Source organism: Ovis canadensis, chromosome 20 (genome assembly GCF_042477335.2).
Source record: "Ovis canadensis isolate MfBH-ARS-UI-01 breed Bighorn chromosome 20, ARS-UI_OviCan_v2, whole genome shotgun sequence".
Lineage (NCBI taxonomy): Eukaryota > Metazoa > Chordata > Mammalia > Artiodactyla > Bovidae > Ovis > Ovis canadensis.
The window spans coordinates 45,450,726-45,465,352 of NC_091264.1; the positions used below are offsets into that span (position 1 = coordinate 45,450,726).

The following is a 14,627-nucleotide window of genomic DNA, read 5'->3' on the forward strand; positions in this document are numbered from 1 at the left end:
TCTATACCGTGAATGTCCTCAAGCTGTTATATAAGCAGTTTCTCCCTAAGGCTCCTGGGCTATGGGCTTTCCTCTCAGGGAAGAAGAAAAGGAGTGAGGAATTGAAGATTTTCCCAGCATGAGGGTTGAAGATCTTCCCAGCATCTTTTTCTTCAGCTCCTGGACCTTCCCCATTCTCTCACGCCGCACTCTGGCTCAAATCGGGTTTCAAATACTTCTCTGAAGACAGGGAAAGGTCAATGCAGTTGAAGGTTATCGGAGCTACTTCTGTTTTAGAGTTTAACGCTGAAAGCAAACGCGACTGACTGCACGCTTTCAGATTTCTCCAAATTTCTTCCAACCCGTTTCCAGTCCCACTGGCACTTGCAGGTGTGAGACTACTAGGGTCACCCTTAGTTCTAGGGCATAGAAAATTCGGATCCCTTGTCTCAGAATGATTCTTTGAATTCCATCTTCCTCCACTGAATTTCTACTTGCCATGGATGACTTATTTCACCTGAACGTGAGAAGTCTCAAATGGGCTTAGGAAATTCTTTGTTACCACGGCCGTTATACACCAAAACAACTTTCACTATGTTTTGGTGCCTAGTGATTAAATGGCATATCACTCGCTGTACCTTCAAACTTGTTAATAATAAGAGGGTTCCACCAGGTAGTCGTGGCCGAGTGGTTAAGGCGATGGACTTGAAATCCATTGGGGTTTCCCCGCGCAGGTTCGAATCCTGCCGACTACGGTTTTATCCGTTCAAAGACGGTAACCGAAGACTCTCACATCAACGATACAATCAACTGAAACCGCACTGCAGTCACTCAAGTCAGGTCTAACAACCTGCCAATTCCAGGGACTATAGTGTCTGAAACATTGACATCAGTATGAAATGCAGCACTAACTCTACTGTTGTGTGAAGATAATATTAATCCTGATTTGAGGAAGGTGACTTACTTTTCGTTATTTACTGGTCATGTCAACTTGGGTCCTCAGCATCAAACTCAGATTCCATCCTCTTCTAGGGTGGAGGTGATTTCACAGCTGCTATCTGTTCTAGGGAACTCAAGATTTATAAAAATAGTATAGTCTCTAATAGCTACGATTTTTGAACAGGCACTGAATTGGCATTACATGGATTATCTCACTTAATCATCAGTTTAACCCAATCAGGTAGATAATATTAGCACCATTTTAAAGATGAAGAAACAGGTTGACTTGCACAATAATACACTGCAAAATGGTATCAGAACCATTAGCATCCTTTTAAAAATTTTTGTTGGAGTATAGCTGATTTACAATGTTGTGTTAGTTTCTGCTGTACAGCAAAAGTGATTCCGTTATATATATATACATTTATCCATTCTTTTTAAGATTCTTTTCCCATATAGGTCATTACAGAGTATGGAGTAGTTTCTTGTACTACATAGTAGTGTATATATGTCAATCTCAATTTCCCAATTTACCCACCCCCACCCCAGGAATCTGGTAACCACAAGTTTGTTTCTTACATTTGTGACTATATTTCTGTTTTTTAAATTAGTTTACATCATGTAGTATTGTGAAGTAATATTAAATATATGATATTGCTTATATGTGGGACCTAAAAAAAAGGAAGAAATAAACTAATTTAAAAAACAGAAATAGAGTCAAAAATGTAAGAAACGTATTGCAATCTCCGTATCTATCCATGTTGCTGCAAATGGCATTGCTTATTTTTTTCATGACTGAGTATTCCATTGTATATATATATACCACCTCTTCTTCATCCAATCCTCTGTTGAAGCGCACTTATGTTGCTTCCATGCCTTAGTTATTGTAAACAGTGCTGTGAGGTGCATGCATCCTTTTGGATTATAGTTTTCTCTGGATATATGCCCAGGAATGGGATTGCTGGATTATATTGTATTTTACTTTTAGTTTTTTAAGGACCCTCAAAATACTGTTCTCCATAGTGGTTGTACCAAGTTACATTCCTCCCAACAATGTAGAAGGTTCCCCTTTTCTCCACACCCTCAACAAGCAAGCATTGATTGTAGACTTTTTGATGATGGTCATTCTCGCTGGCGTGAGGTGATACCTCATTGTACTTTTGATTTGCATTTTTCTGATAATTAGGATGTTGAGCATCTTTTCATGTGCTTTTTGGCCATCCATATGTCTTCTTTAAAGAAATGTCTATTTAGATCTGCTCATTTTTTGATTTTTTTGGTCAACTTTATTAAATGTGGATGTAAACATTTATTGGGGTTTTACAGTCAGTTCAGGAAACAAATATGAATTCAGAAACTCAGTACTTGGATTCCCATGCGGAACAAAGTGGGGAAATAAGGTCCAGGTAGGAGTAGAGACTACGTGGAAAAGTAAAAAGGAGAAAGGGGTAAGGGAGGAGGAAGTCTAGGAGATGGAAGGGATGGAGCAGGAGAGAAGCCAGCAGTGTGTCAAATACAGAAATGTCCTCATCCCTCTTGGATACTCTTATTCTGAGCTTCCTCTGTCACTGAAGCCCCTTAATCCCTTCTCTCTTGTTCTGACAAGCATCTGTGCACCATCTCCACTCTTCAAAATCAGCCCCAGATATCAATGCATTACTAAAGTCCACCTCTTCTACAAAGACACTTGGATTGTTTCCAGTTTTGGCTATGATAAATGTTGCTGCTATGAATATTGTTATATATGTTTTTCAGTCAATACAAATAAGAATTTTTGATGGGTGGAAACACTTAAAGATGGAATTGCAGATTCACAGTAATTGTGTATGTTCAAGCTTTAGTATGTAATGCCAAAACACTTTTGTAAGTGATTGAACCAATTTACATTCCCAAGTATGAAAGAGTCCAGTTGCTTCACATCCTAAACAATGCTTGGTATTATCTGCCTTTCGATATTTTATTGTAACCGTTCAAGTAGGTAAATATTTGTGATGGTTAATGTGTCAACCTGTTGGGTCACAGTGTCCAGATATGTGGTCAACCATTAATCTGTGTTTCTGTGATGCTCTTTGAGTATGTTTTGAAAGAGATTGATATTTAAATTAGTGGACTCAATAAAGCAGATTGCCCTCCATAGTATGAGTGGGCCTCATCCAACTGCAAAAATACAGTGAAATACTGGCTTCCCTTCTAAGAGGGAATTGTGCTGAAAGCCTTCAGACTTGGACCAGTAGCATCAGCTCTTCCTGGGTCATGGACTTGCTGCCCACTCTGCAGATTTTTGACTTGCCAGCCTCCGTTATCACAGGAGGCAATTCCTCAGAATAAATCTCCTTCACACATCCTATTCATTTGTTTCTCTGGTAAACTCTAACAAATCATGTCTGTGATCACTTTTGTCATGTTCCTCCACACAATTTATATGTATCCAGGGGCACTAGTTTGGAGTTGCCTAGGCAGCCAGTTCAGTTGAAGCACACACGAGCCCCCAGCTGTGTCATTTCCCTATCAGCATTTCAGAGTTAGATGTCTAGCAGGATGGAGGACTTGAACACGGGCTTTTAGATCTTCTTGGCTTTTAGATCTTCCTGGCTTTTTGCCCCAGTACTTCTTTCTGGATGTAAACGGAAGGTAGGTGCCAGACAACCAGAATCTTATTAATTCTCAGTGAGCATTCAAAGTCCTTTGTCATTTATTCCCCTCTGGGCCTTAAAGTAGCTTTGGCTTTGATATTTAAGAACTGAGCAGTAGGAGATGGTGAAATGACTTGACAGCAGGATTAGGAATTAAGTATAATGACTGAATTTTCATTCAGAATCAACTTGGAGGAAGGCTGAATAGGTCTGAGGACTTCTGGCCAGGATTCAGATTACAAGTAAAGTTTTTAGAGTGTGGTGACCACAACTTCAAGATTAAAAGCCTGTTGTTATAAAAACTTGAATTTGGTATAATGAGTCAAAATGGACAGTCACACCAGGTCGGCAATTTTATCTCAACTGATCTAACTGTTGGCTTATTAAACTGACTCTAAAAGTTTATTTAAGAAACATGGATGCACACAAATATAGTCAGAATTAACCAGTCCAAGAGCTGGTATTTAGAATGTATCTATGGATTAGCATATCTGTTAACAGATATTAGCATATCTGTTAAATTAATGTATTTGGGGAAAATTTGCAGCTTTCAGCAGATGTTTGACTACTAGCAATAAATAATTATATCACTCCTAAAAAAAAAAAAAAAGAACTGAGCTGAAATGTTTCTCTTATTAGAGCAGCCAGGACTAGAAAAGACGGAAGCGGGGTAGGGTGCGGTTGTTGCGAAAAACCTGCAGGAGGGTCCCCAGTTGGTTCAGTTCTCAGTCCCAGAACCCAGTAGAAGCCATCGCTGAACACAGAATTCTGAAGAAGCCGCAGCAGCGGCCGCAGAATCTGCGTTCCCCTGTTCAAGGTCGTTAACCAAAGTGAGTTCCGGGGTTTTTATATGAAAAAAAGGAGTGTAATATTTCATTCAAAACAGTGAAAATACAATTGTTCGAAATTCTTAAAATAGGTGACGAGACACAAAATACACAAACAGCCTCCCCGTCGGGGAATCGAACCCCGGTCTCCCGCGTGACAGGCGGGGATACTCACCACTATACTAACGAGGAAGAGCTGTGTCAGTAATTCTTAAAGACATCTAATAAATGTAAACATTGACGTTCTCTTAACTGACAAATTTTGTGCTTTACTTTGTTGATTACCTTTGACAAATTTAAATCTAAATTCCCTCGGACTTGTCCGCGACCAACCGAGTGTGGCTCCCGGCCATCTCTCAGATCTCTCGCTCCACACCTCCGCCCCAGAGCTGAAACTACAGCCTCAGCAAGACAGCCTGCTCCTCCGACAGTGATGGCTTTGGTTTCTTGGACGGTTTCTTCCCTACTACATTTGAAAGCAACGAATCCAGGCGACCAAACAGTTGAACTTGTGCTTCCACTGGCCGAAGACTGTGACCTAGGAAACAGGGCTGGTTTCCGCAGGGGGAAAAAAACCCGAAAAACTGTCTTGAAAACACAGGATCGAGCGAGTTTGGAAGCGAGGGAAACTAAAGGCGTTCGGGAGAACTGTGCGGATGCTCCGCTGGCTGGAAAATAATTAGATACCTTATTAAGATACCTTTAAGTTTAATAATAAAAAAGTAATCGAGTAATAATAACTCCCTTTCCCCATAGTCGCGGAGTTTTGGCCTGGACAAAGAACAGAACAAGTTTATTTAAAATTTCTTGGCAAGGCTGTGGTTTACGTTTCAATTTTCTCTTTCGGCGAAGAAATTTTCACCCTATTTCACTCCAAAACGCTAGCTGTCGTAGTCGGCAGGATTCGAACCTGCGCGGGGAGACCCCAATGGATTTCTAGTCCATCGCCTTAACCACTCGGCCACAACTACACAACTTTTTCGTGTCATTTTTTTTTTTTTTCAAATTATAGACAAGAAAGAACAGAAACCATGTCGACTATCGCCCTACGTATAGGAAAGTAGGTTTTGAGAACCTGGGAATATTTACAACAAACCGGAACCCACAAGCATGAACTGGAGCCCCAAGTAATGGACTGACATCTGTCAGCTCTAGTTGCCCCTGACCTTGGTGGTTCAGGTATCCTGCGTAAGCCAGAGCTCTACATTTGGAGCTAAGCACACACACTTGGTCCAGAAAAAGAGAAGGCTGAAGGAGGATCCAGGGGAATGTGGGGCGGTTGCAGGCCCAGCTGCTGACACGTGACAAGATAAGTCCGCAGATAAATGAATATGAGTTACAGGATGGCTTCTCCTTGACTTTTCTCCCTCCAAATATTCTACAAGAATATTTTTTTGGGCCCATCTAACCAGAAACACAGAAAAAGGAATTCTGGGGAATGTAGTTCAACCTGGTCAATTTGCTATAGAGATAAAGTTTTGGTGTTTACTTATATGTAATAACCAGTAGTTTACCATTTTAATTACTGTAGAGTTATAAGTAACTGTATGTCTTGATATATGTATTGTGTAAGTTCTCCAGCTTTGCTATCTTCAATATTGTCTTATTTTTTAAGTTGCTCTACATTTCCAAATGTTTTTGAACCTCTGAGTTAACTTCCATATAATACTTATTTGGAAGCTGATTGGGATTTCATAGAATCTATTGATCAATTTGGAAGTAGTTGACATTTTAACAAAACTCAGTCTTACAGAAAAATATAGTATTTTTCTCCATTTAATTTCACCAGTAATATCTTGTTGTTTTTAATATAGATTTCTTGCAATCTTCTGTTAGATTTATTCCTAGACTTTTATATATTTGTGCAAATGTAATATTTGATTTTTATTTCCACTTGTTATATACACATACTTTTTGTATATGGCCTATAATGAAAAGAAGAAACACAGACAATATTCAAGCTTAGCTGAAATTGGGCATCTATGTATTACTTCAAATGTGAAGTAGTGATTGAAGAAATAATGTATTGAATAACTCTGTTGCACAGTATTGCTTTTTAACATTTTAACTACTAACATTGTGTTTTTTAAATTTAATTTTATTTTTAAAATTGAAGTATAGTTGCTGTATAATACTATATAAGTTACAGGTATACAGTAGAGTGACTCCCAATTTTTAAAGGTTATACCCCATTTATAGTCATTATAAAATACTGACTATATTCTCCATGTTGTACGATATAGCTTATTTATGCCTAAGTTTGTATTAAACAATAACATTTAAATAACAATGGTAATAATTTTAAAATAAAAATGTGGATTAAATTTTCAGGTTTATTTTTATACCCTAGATGGGTGTTTTCTTAATTTTTAACTTTGATGGCAGTGTCACAGAAAAGCTGATGTAATACTCATCTGTTCAATGCACTTCTCATTTTCACCTGACACAAAATCATTAGACCCCAAAATGATTTTATTATATTCATACTCTCTAACCATGCATACTACTGCTGTGTAGTACTTCCATCTTATTCCTATATCTTAAATATCAGTCATTATTAAAAATATTATTTATTTCCTTGCTTACTATAGAATTTTGCATACTATTCTTTCGTTAGGTCTAATATTATATTTAATAATTTCCTCATCACCTGTTACATCTAATGTTCAAATTGTATTTGGGCTTTAATTTCAATGAGTGCACTTTTATTCGGAGAAGGCAATGGCACCCAACTCCAGTACTCCTGCCTGGAAAATCCCATGGATGGAGGAGCCTGGTAAGCTGCAGTCCATGGGGTCGCTAGGAGTCAGACACGACTGAGAGACTTCACTTTCACTTTTCACTTTCATGCATTGGAGAAGGAAATGGCAACCCACTCCAGTGTTCTTGCCTGGAGAATCCCAGGGACGGGGGAGCCTGGTGGGCTGCCGTCTCTCTGGGGTTGCACAGAGTCGGACACGACTGAAGCGACTTAGCAGTAGCAGTAGCAGCACTTTTATTACTGTTCTTTTGTTTCTTTTCCTTTTTAAAAGATTTTATTTTGACATTATTAGAAGAAGTTGCAAGGATAGTACAAAGAATTTTTATAAATCCTTTACCTAGATTCATCAAATGTTAATAATTTATCAAATGTACTTTCTTTTTCCTAATATAGACAGATTAACATATGTATAATTTTTTAAACTATTACAAATGAATTTTAGACAAGATAGTCCTTTACCCTTAAAAACTTCATTATGCATTTTCTGAAAACTGGGACCTTCTCTTTCCTAACCATGGAATAATTATAAAATCAAAGTTGAAAGTCTTGTTTAATCTAAAGATCTTGTTAATGCTTTGCCAATTGTGCAAACACTTTATTTCAAGAAAAATACATTGTATTCAGTTGACATGTCTCTTTAGGCCTTTAATATGGATTGAGTTTCTCAATCTTACTTTATTTTTCATTTCACTGACATTTAAAATAAATCAGGTCAGATATTTTGCAGAAAGTGAGTCGCTCAGTCTTGTCTAACTCTGTGACCCAGAATTCTCCAGACCAGAATACTGGAGTGGGTAGCCTTTCCTCCCCAGCGGATCTTCCCAACCAAGGGATAGAACCCAAGTCTCCCGCATTGCGGGCAGATTCTTTTACCAGCTGAGCCACAATGCCCCCTCGATTTGATTTTGTCTGATGTTTCCTGAGAGTTAAAATTTAGATTATGTATTTTTAGCAGGAATAACACAAAAGGGAGGTTGTGTCCTCTGCACTTCATCATACGGAGATGCACATGATGTTAAATGTCCTAATACTCCAAATGCTAACTATGATCAAATGATTAAGGACATGTCTTGTCAAGTTTCTCCCTTGTCAAGTTACTATTTTCCTTTTGTGTTACTCATCAAATGATTTCTTCTGTTTCCTTCTTTTTCATTACATTTGGCTGCCTTGAAAAGAAGAAGAAACTTAACATTTGAGCGGAAGAACAAGAACAGTTTGTCAGAGTCACAAAATTCTGAAAGACGACTTAAATAGTCTGTCTGGGAAAGGAGCCCCGGCATTGCAGGTAATTGACAAGCGCACAAACCACTGATGAAGAGTGCCTCTCGTCTACCTGTATCACAGACTCCTGAACTGAGTCATTTAGCAAGACAATGTTGATTTGCTCGCTAGTTTGACGATGCTTACTAGAATCTTATGGACTATCTCAGGTTCGACTCCCCGAAAACGGAGCAGGAAGCCACGATTTCAAGACCTTTACTTTTTAAAGTGAGGTATCTTTTCTGTGTGAGTTCTTTCAAAAAGGGCATAATTCTGTGGACAAGAAAATCTGAGGCGGGAGTTTAAGTTTTGTTTGTTGCCTGTGGAAGCAATTTTTTTTTTTTTTTAAGTCATCTCAGGACAGGAGCTAAGTGCATTTTGAGTGAGGGTCGGCCAAGCAGGACAAGTATTCAGGGAGTGAAAAAAAAAAAAACAAAAACGAAAACAAAAACACTCTCGTAGTCGGCAGGATTCGAACCTGCGCGGGGAGACCCCAATGGATTTCTAGTCCATCGCCTTAACCACTCGGCCACGACTACATCTGCTGAATAGAAGTGGAGTGACAGGAATCACGTGGCAAGCTAAAATATATATACACACACGCGCACAGAGGTACAAACACTTGTCCTCGGTGAGCTTATTGGAAATGCTGAGGTGAAACGAGAATTAGGAAGGGAAGCTAACCTCTCGGAGGCCCCTGGAATCAAGGACACTGGAATGAGCCCTCATCGCGTGAGTATTAGCATTACCAGCAAACTTCAAATAACACTCCCGGGCGCTGCCTGCTCTAGGCATCCAGCCAGGCTCTTCCGGGCTTCTGCAATCGCCACCACCGGCATTAAATCTAGCCCATATCGAGGGGAAGTCAGGACCTAACAGTCTTCCAGTCCAGGATGTTCAGGCTTCCTGGAGTTCAAAGAAGCCCAATTCAATCCGAGGAGTTTGGGGCATAGGGCCTGTCTCTAGTTGTTTTATACCTGGCCCTGGGCTTACTTCAGTTCAGTTCAGTCGCTCAGTGGTGTCCGACTCTTTACGACCGCATGGACTGTAGCACCCCCAGGCTTCCCTGTCCATCACCAACTCCCGGAGCTTGCTCAAACTCATGTCCATCGAGTCGGTGATGCCATCCAACCATTTCATCCTCTGTCGTCCCCTTACTTAGGCTTACATGGGAGAGCAAAGAGTCGGACAGGACTGAGTGACTGAACTGAACTGAAGGGTGGGAGAAATTATTGGCTTGATGTGTGTGAACTAGATAATGGAGTGGTTCAGATAGCAGAAAGTAAACAACTCTGGTGTTTAATTTGGCCCTATGATTAAAGGGTAACAAATAGAGAAACACAGAAAGTAGTTTACATTTCTAGGCAAGTTGCCAAATGCTGCTGGTAGTGTTGGTCTGGGGACCACATTTTGAGAACTGCATGTTTTGGAGTATGCCATGCTTCTAGATGCAAATTGGCAAAACAAACGAGGACCCTCACTTTGTATTCCTCTGAGGAAAACCCCAGTGTCCATGACAATGCTTGTTAGCACAAAAGAACCAAACTAGAAGGAGTCTTATTTTCACCTTAGACAACTCTGAGAAAAAGCTTAGATCACACCTAGCTGCCAGGGAGCTAGGAACATGTAGTTTTAACCTTCTAGCCTTTGTAGTGCAGGAAAGTTCACCTGGAAGAGATGGAAATAGATAATTACTGGCAATCTACTATACCCTGTACAGACATTGAAATTGAAACCTCTGTCAAAAATGGAGGCCCTTCCCAGAGAACTAAAAGTAATGTGCCAGTACTGCACTGAGAGGAAGCTGATTGACACTGTCCTTAAAGTGGACCCCACAGTTCAGTTCAGTTTAGTCCAGTCACTCAGTCGTGTCCAACTTTGCGATCCTATGATCTGCAGCTCTCCAGGCCTCGCTGCCCATCACCAACTCCCAGAGTTCACCCAAACTCCTGTCCATCGAGTCGGTGATGCCATCCAGCCATCTCTGTCATCCCCTTCTCCTCCTGCCCCCAATCCCTCCCAGCATCAGAGTCTTTCCCCACAGTTAGTGACCAGCTTATCTGCCATCATCCCAAGAGATACTACCCAGATTCCCATCATTTATCACCTATTGTCTTTTTTTCTTATCGATTTTAAGGAGTTCTGTATATATTCTAGACATAAATCTTTCTCAGATACACTTCTAAACATCTCCCACTCTGTGCCTTTTCTCACTGTTAGTGATGTCTTTGGCTATGCTAAAGTTCTTAAGTTTAAACAAGTCAAAATTATCTTTTATGGTTATTGCTTTTTGTGGCCCTTAAACAGGAAATCCTTGGCAACCCAAAGTTCATGAAGTAGTCTCCTGTTTTCCTCTGTAAATTTGATTATTTTTACCTTGCACGTTTAGTTCTTTAAGCCATCTTGAATTAGTTTAGGAGCTAGTGTACAGAAGGCAATGTCCACATTGTTTTCCTTTGTATATCCAGTTGATCCAGTACAACCTTTTTGAAAATCTATCATGTTCTCCTTTGAATTGCAGTGACACTTTGTTAAATGTACATGGTCTTGTATCAGCATATCTATTTTGTTCCCTTTATCTTTATACCAATAGCATATTTTATTAATCAGTATAGCTTCAGAATAAAACTTGTGTGTGGTAGTAAAAAGTCCTCTGGATTTGTTCTTTCTTTGCAAGATTTCCTTGACTATTCTAGGTCCTTTCTATGTGTACATATATTTTAGAAACAGTTTTTCCATTCTATCAGAAGTCCTCTTTGAGCATTTTATTTCAAATCCATTGAATTTGAGACTTTCAATCAATGAATATATCTTTTCATTTATTTAGATATTATTAAAATTCTCTGCACAATGATTTGGAACTTTTAGTATAATCTTGCACATATTTATTACATGTATTATAATTATCATTAGGATATTGATAGTTTTCTTGCTATTACGTGACAAAAATTGTCCATTGTTGCTGGTATACATGAAAATATATAGTTGAATATAGGATTTTGTATCTGGTAATTTTGATATTTTTACTTATTAATTCTACTAATTTGTAGATCTTAGGAGATTTTCCAAGCACTTATTCATATAATCTGCAAATAATGACAGTCCTATTTGAATAGAACTGATGCAAGATATTAATTTTCAATCTAAATATCTTTTAATTCTTTGTCTTGTTGCCTGGCCTAAGAATGCCCAATGCAATGTTGAATAACAGTGGTAATAGTGGTTATGCTTGTCCTGGCCCTTTACCGGGAGAAAGTGTTAAATATTTACCAGAGGGATTTCTCTGGTGGTCCAGTGGCTAAGACTAAGAGTTCCCAATGAAGGGGGCCCAGCGTCATGGAACTACACACTGCAACTAAAGATCCTACATGCAACAACAAAGATCGAAGATCCTTCATGCAGAAACTAAGACCTGGCAAGCCAAATAAACACTGGGGGGAAAAAAGACACAGTTTAAAAAAAAATTTACCACAATTAGGATGTTAGATGTAGGATTTTGTATATATGCATTATGAGATTAGGAAATCTCCTTTCTATTCCTAAACTGCTCAAAAATTTAATGATTGGCATTGAATTTTTTCAAATTTTTTGCATCTACTAATATGATTTTTTTCTCTTACATTTTGCAATATACTTAAAGTGATCAATTTTCTATATATTAAGCAGATTTCATATTACAAAAACAAGCATTACCTTTTTACTTTGATTCTTATCTTTATATATTACTAGATCTGATTGCTATTATTTTGTTTAGTGGTTTTGCATCTAGAAGGTTTATCACAAAGTTTTACATGTAACTCCTTCTCTAGTAACATCTTTGTCAGATTTTAATATGAAGATGATGCTGGCCTCATAAAAAGAGTTGAGAATTAAGCTAATAATTTAAAATGAGGCTGTTAAAATGGACACTAATTTAACCTCAGTATCCTGATAAGAAGAGGAAATGTGGGCACACAGAGATACCACAGATAAGCATGCACAGAGGAAAGACCCGGTGAGGACACAGAGAGAACATGACTATCTGCAAGCCAAGGGAAGAGGCCTCAGGAGAAACCAACCTGTTGCCATCTTGGACTTCCAGCAGAACTTCGAGAAAATGAATTTCTGTTGTTTAAGCCACTCAATCTGTGGTATTTTGTCATGGCAGCCATAGTAAAATAATACAAAAGGTAATTATGATTTTAATTTCTTTAACAAACTTTAAACTATCTAAACTTTTCATTTCCTTTTGTGTTTGCTAAGTTGTGTTTATATAGAAGCCTTTATCTTCTATTGACAAATTTCCCCCCCCCAAACTATTCATTTTATCCTCTGACTCTAATCCTGATATTAGTAAGATTGTTAATGTCGTCCTCTGTTTATTTTTATGAACTTTTTCTTTCTTAAAAACATCAGTCTTGATTTGGGGTAGCAATTTTACTAACTGAAAAGTGAATTTTTCCTTTGTTGATTTTGTCTATTTTTCCTTTCTTTTTCAGTGATTACAACTTTTATTCTCATTAGTTCTTTCCTTCTAACTTTTAGAGTTTAATTAACTCTAAAACCTAGCTAGGTTCTCAAGAGGAAATCTTAGGCCATTAAATTTCAATTTTTCTTCAAAAAGAAGATGACATTAAAGATCTTAATGTCTTAATTAAAGACTTTTTTTTGGTTAGTCTCATTGGGTTTATCTATTTTATCAGTCTTTTTGAAGAACCAACCTTTTGCTTTGCTGATTTTTTCTGATGTATATCTGCTTTTCATTGATTTCTGCACTTATTTTAATAGTTCCTTCTACCTTTTGCATTTAAGTTCCCAGTTTTTTATAGCTTCTTGAGTTAGACCACTGATTTTCAACCTTTCCCTTGTTCTAATACATGGTATTAAAGATAAAAATTTCTCTATAAAAATAGCTTTAGCTACATCAGACAAATTATGATGTATCATATTTTTATTTTCATTCAGCTCAAAGTATTTTAAAATCTCTATTGTGTTTTCTTTTTTGTTCAATGGGCTATATAGACCTATATTGCTTTCTTTCTAAACATTCAGAGTTTTCTGGTAGTCTTTCTGGAATATACAAAGACTGAGCCATTGTTATGGTCGGTCTATGTTAGGTTCTTTTTACTCTGAAAACACAGACCTTACTCTTTGTTTGGTCCTTACAGCTGGGTTTGTCCCTTACTGCTTAAAAGATATGCTTCTGAAGTCTCAAATGACAGAGTTTATTAACTGGGAGAGGCATGAACTTTAACCTCTGTTTCTCAAAAACTAAGCAGCTGATGAATCTCTACAGATTTTTAGCCTTCCAGCTTCTCTCTCCTACAGAGTTTTGGAACTTTTCTTGTGCGTTGGAAATTTAGGAATCAGTCAGTACTGTAAGGATAATTTATACGTAGAAGTTTGAATTCCGTCTCTGTGGTTCCCTCATCATCTAAATTTTGACCTGCAGGTCCTATGGATTTTGGTAGCCAAACACTGATGAGTGTCTCTTCAGTTCAGCGCAATTGCTTTTTCCACCTAAAGTCTATTCTATTGATAAAATGCTGCAAAACAGATTGTGTCCCTCAAGGGCAAGCTCTTGTACAACTCATCATGTGTTTCCCTTCTCTCAAGGATGTGGCCCTTCAAGCCATGCGTGTGTTGATTGCTCATCAGTGCCTTTATAGGTCTTATCTATGATCAATCTTTTTTCCTCTGTAAAAAATAAAGAATATTTTGTCTATGATGAAAAGAAGTAATAGACAAATGAGGGACAAATGAGATTCAATGACAGGGAAAAGGAATGGATTTGACCAATCAACTGTGCAATAAAATTACTGAAGAAATTATCTACTGTCTGACGGTGCTGCACAATAATATTAACTTTTAAATCTGACTACCAAAATTTGATGACAAAATGTTAAAAATTAATTTCAAATTAAAATTTCAAAATTATTCTTATATCTTTCTATTTCTTCATTAAAAAAACAAACGCTGCTTGGTTTTGAACATGGCTCACAGAAATACTGATTTTAACACTCATCCCTTCAGTTCAGTTCAGTTCAGTCGCTCAGTCGTGTCTGACTCCTTGTGACCCCATGAACCACAGCATGCCAGGCCTCCCTGTCCATCACCAACTCCTGGAGTTTACCCAATTCATGTCCATTGAGTCAGTGATGCCATCCAACCATCTCATCCTCTGAGATGGTTCTTCTCGTCGTCGCCTTCTCTTCCTGCCCTCAATCTTTCCCACCATCAGGTCTTTTC

At 38.1% G+C, this 14,627-nt stretch overlaps 4 non-coding genes across 4 annotated transcripts; 1 reads left to right on the forward strand and 3 right to left on the reverse strand.

The window, feature by feature from the left end:
* The first annotated feature begins 652 nt into the window (after positions 1–652).
* On the forward strand, positions 653–734 carry TRNAS-UGA (transfer RNA serine (anticodon UGA)). Its single transcript has one exon. It is a non-coding gene; the product is annotated as a tRNA-Ser (tRNA).
* A 3,764-nt stretch (positions 735–4,498) lies between these two features.
* Positions 4,499–4,570, reverse strand: TRNAD-GUC (transfer RNA aspartic acid (anticodon GUC)). The gene has a single exon. It is a non-coding gene; the product is annotated as a tRNA-Asp (tRNA).
* A 697-nt stretch (positions 4,571–5,267) lies between these two features.
* On the reverse strand, positions 5,268–5,349 carry TRNAS-AGA (transfer RNA serine (anticodon AGA)). The gene has a single exon. It is a non-coding gene; the product is annotated as a tRNA-Ser (tRNA).
* A 3,507-nt stretch (positions 5,350–8,856) lies between these two features.
* On the reverse strand, positions 8,857–8,938 carry TRNAS-AGA (transfer RNA serine (anticodon AGA)). The gene has a single exon. It is a non-coding gene; the product is annotated as a tRNA-Ser (tRNA).
* Between the last annotated feature and the right edge of the window lie 5,689 nt (positions 8,939–14,627).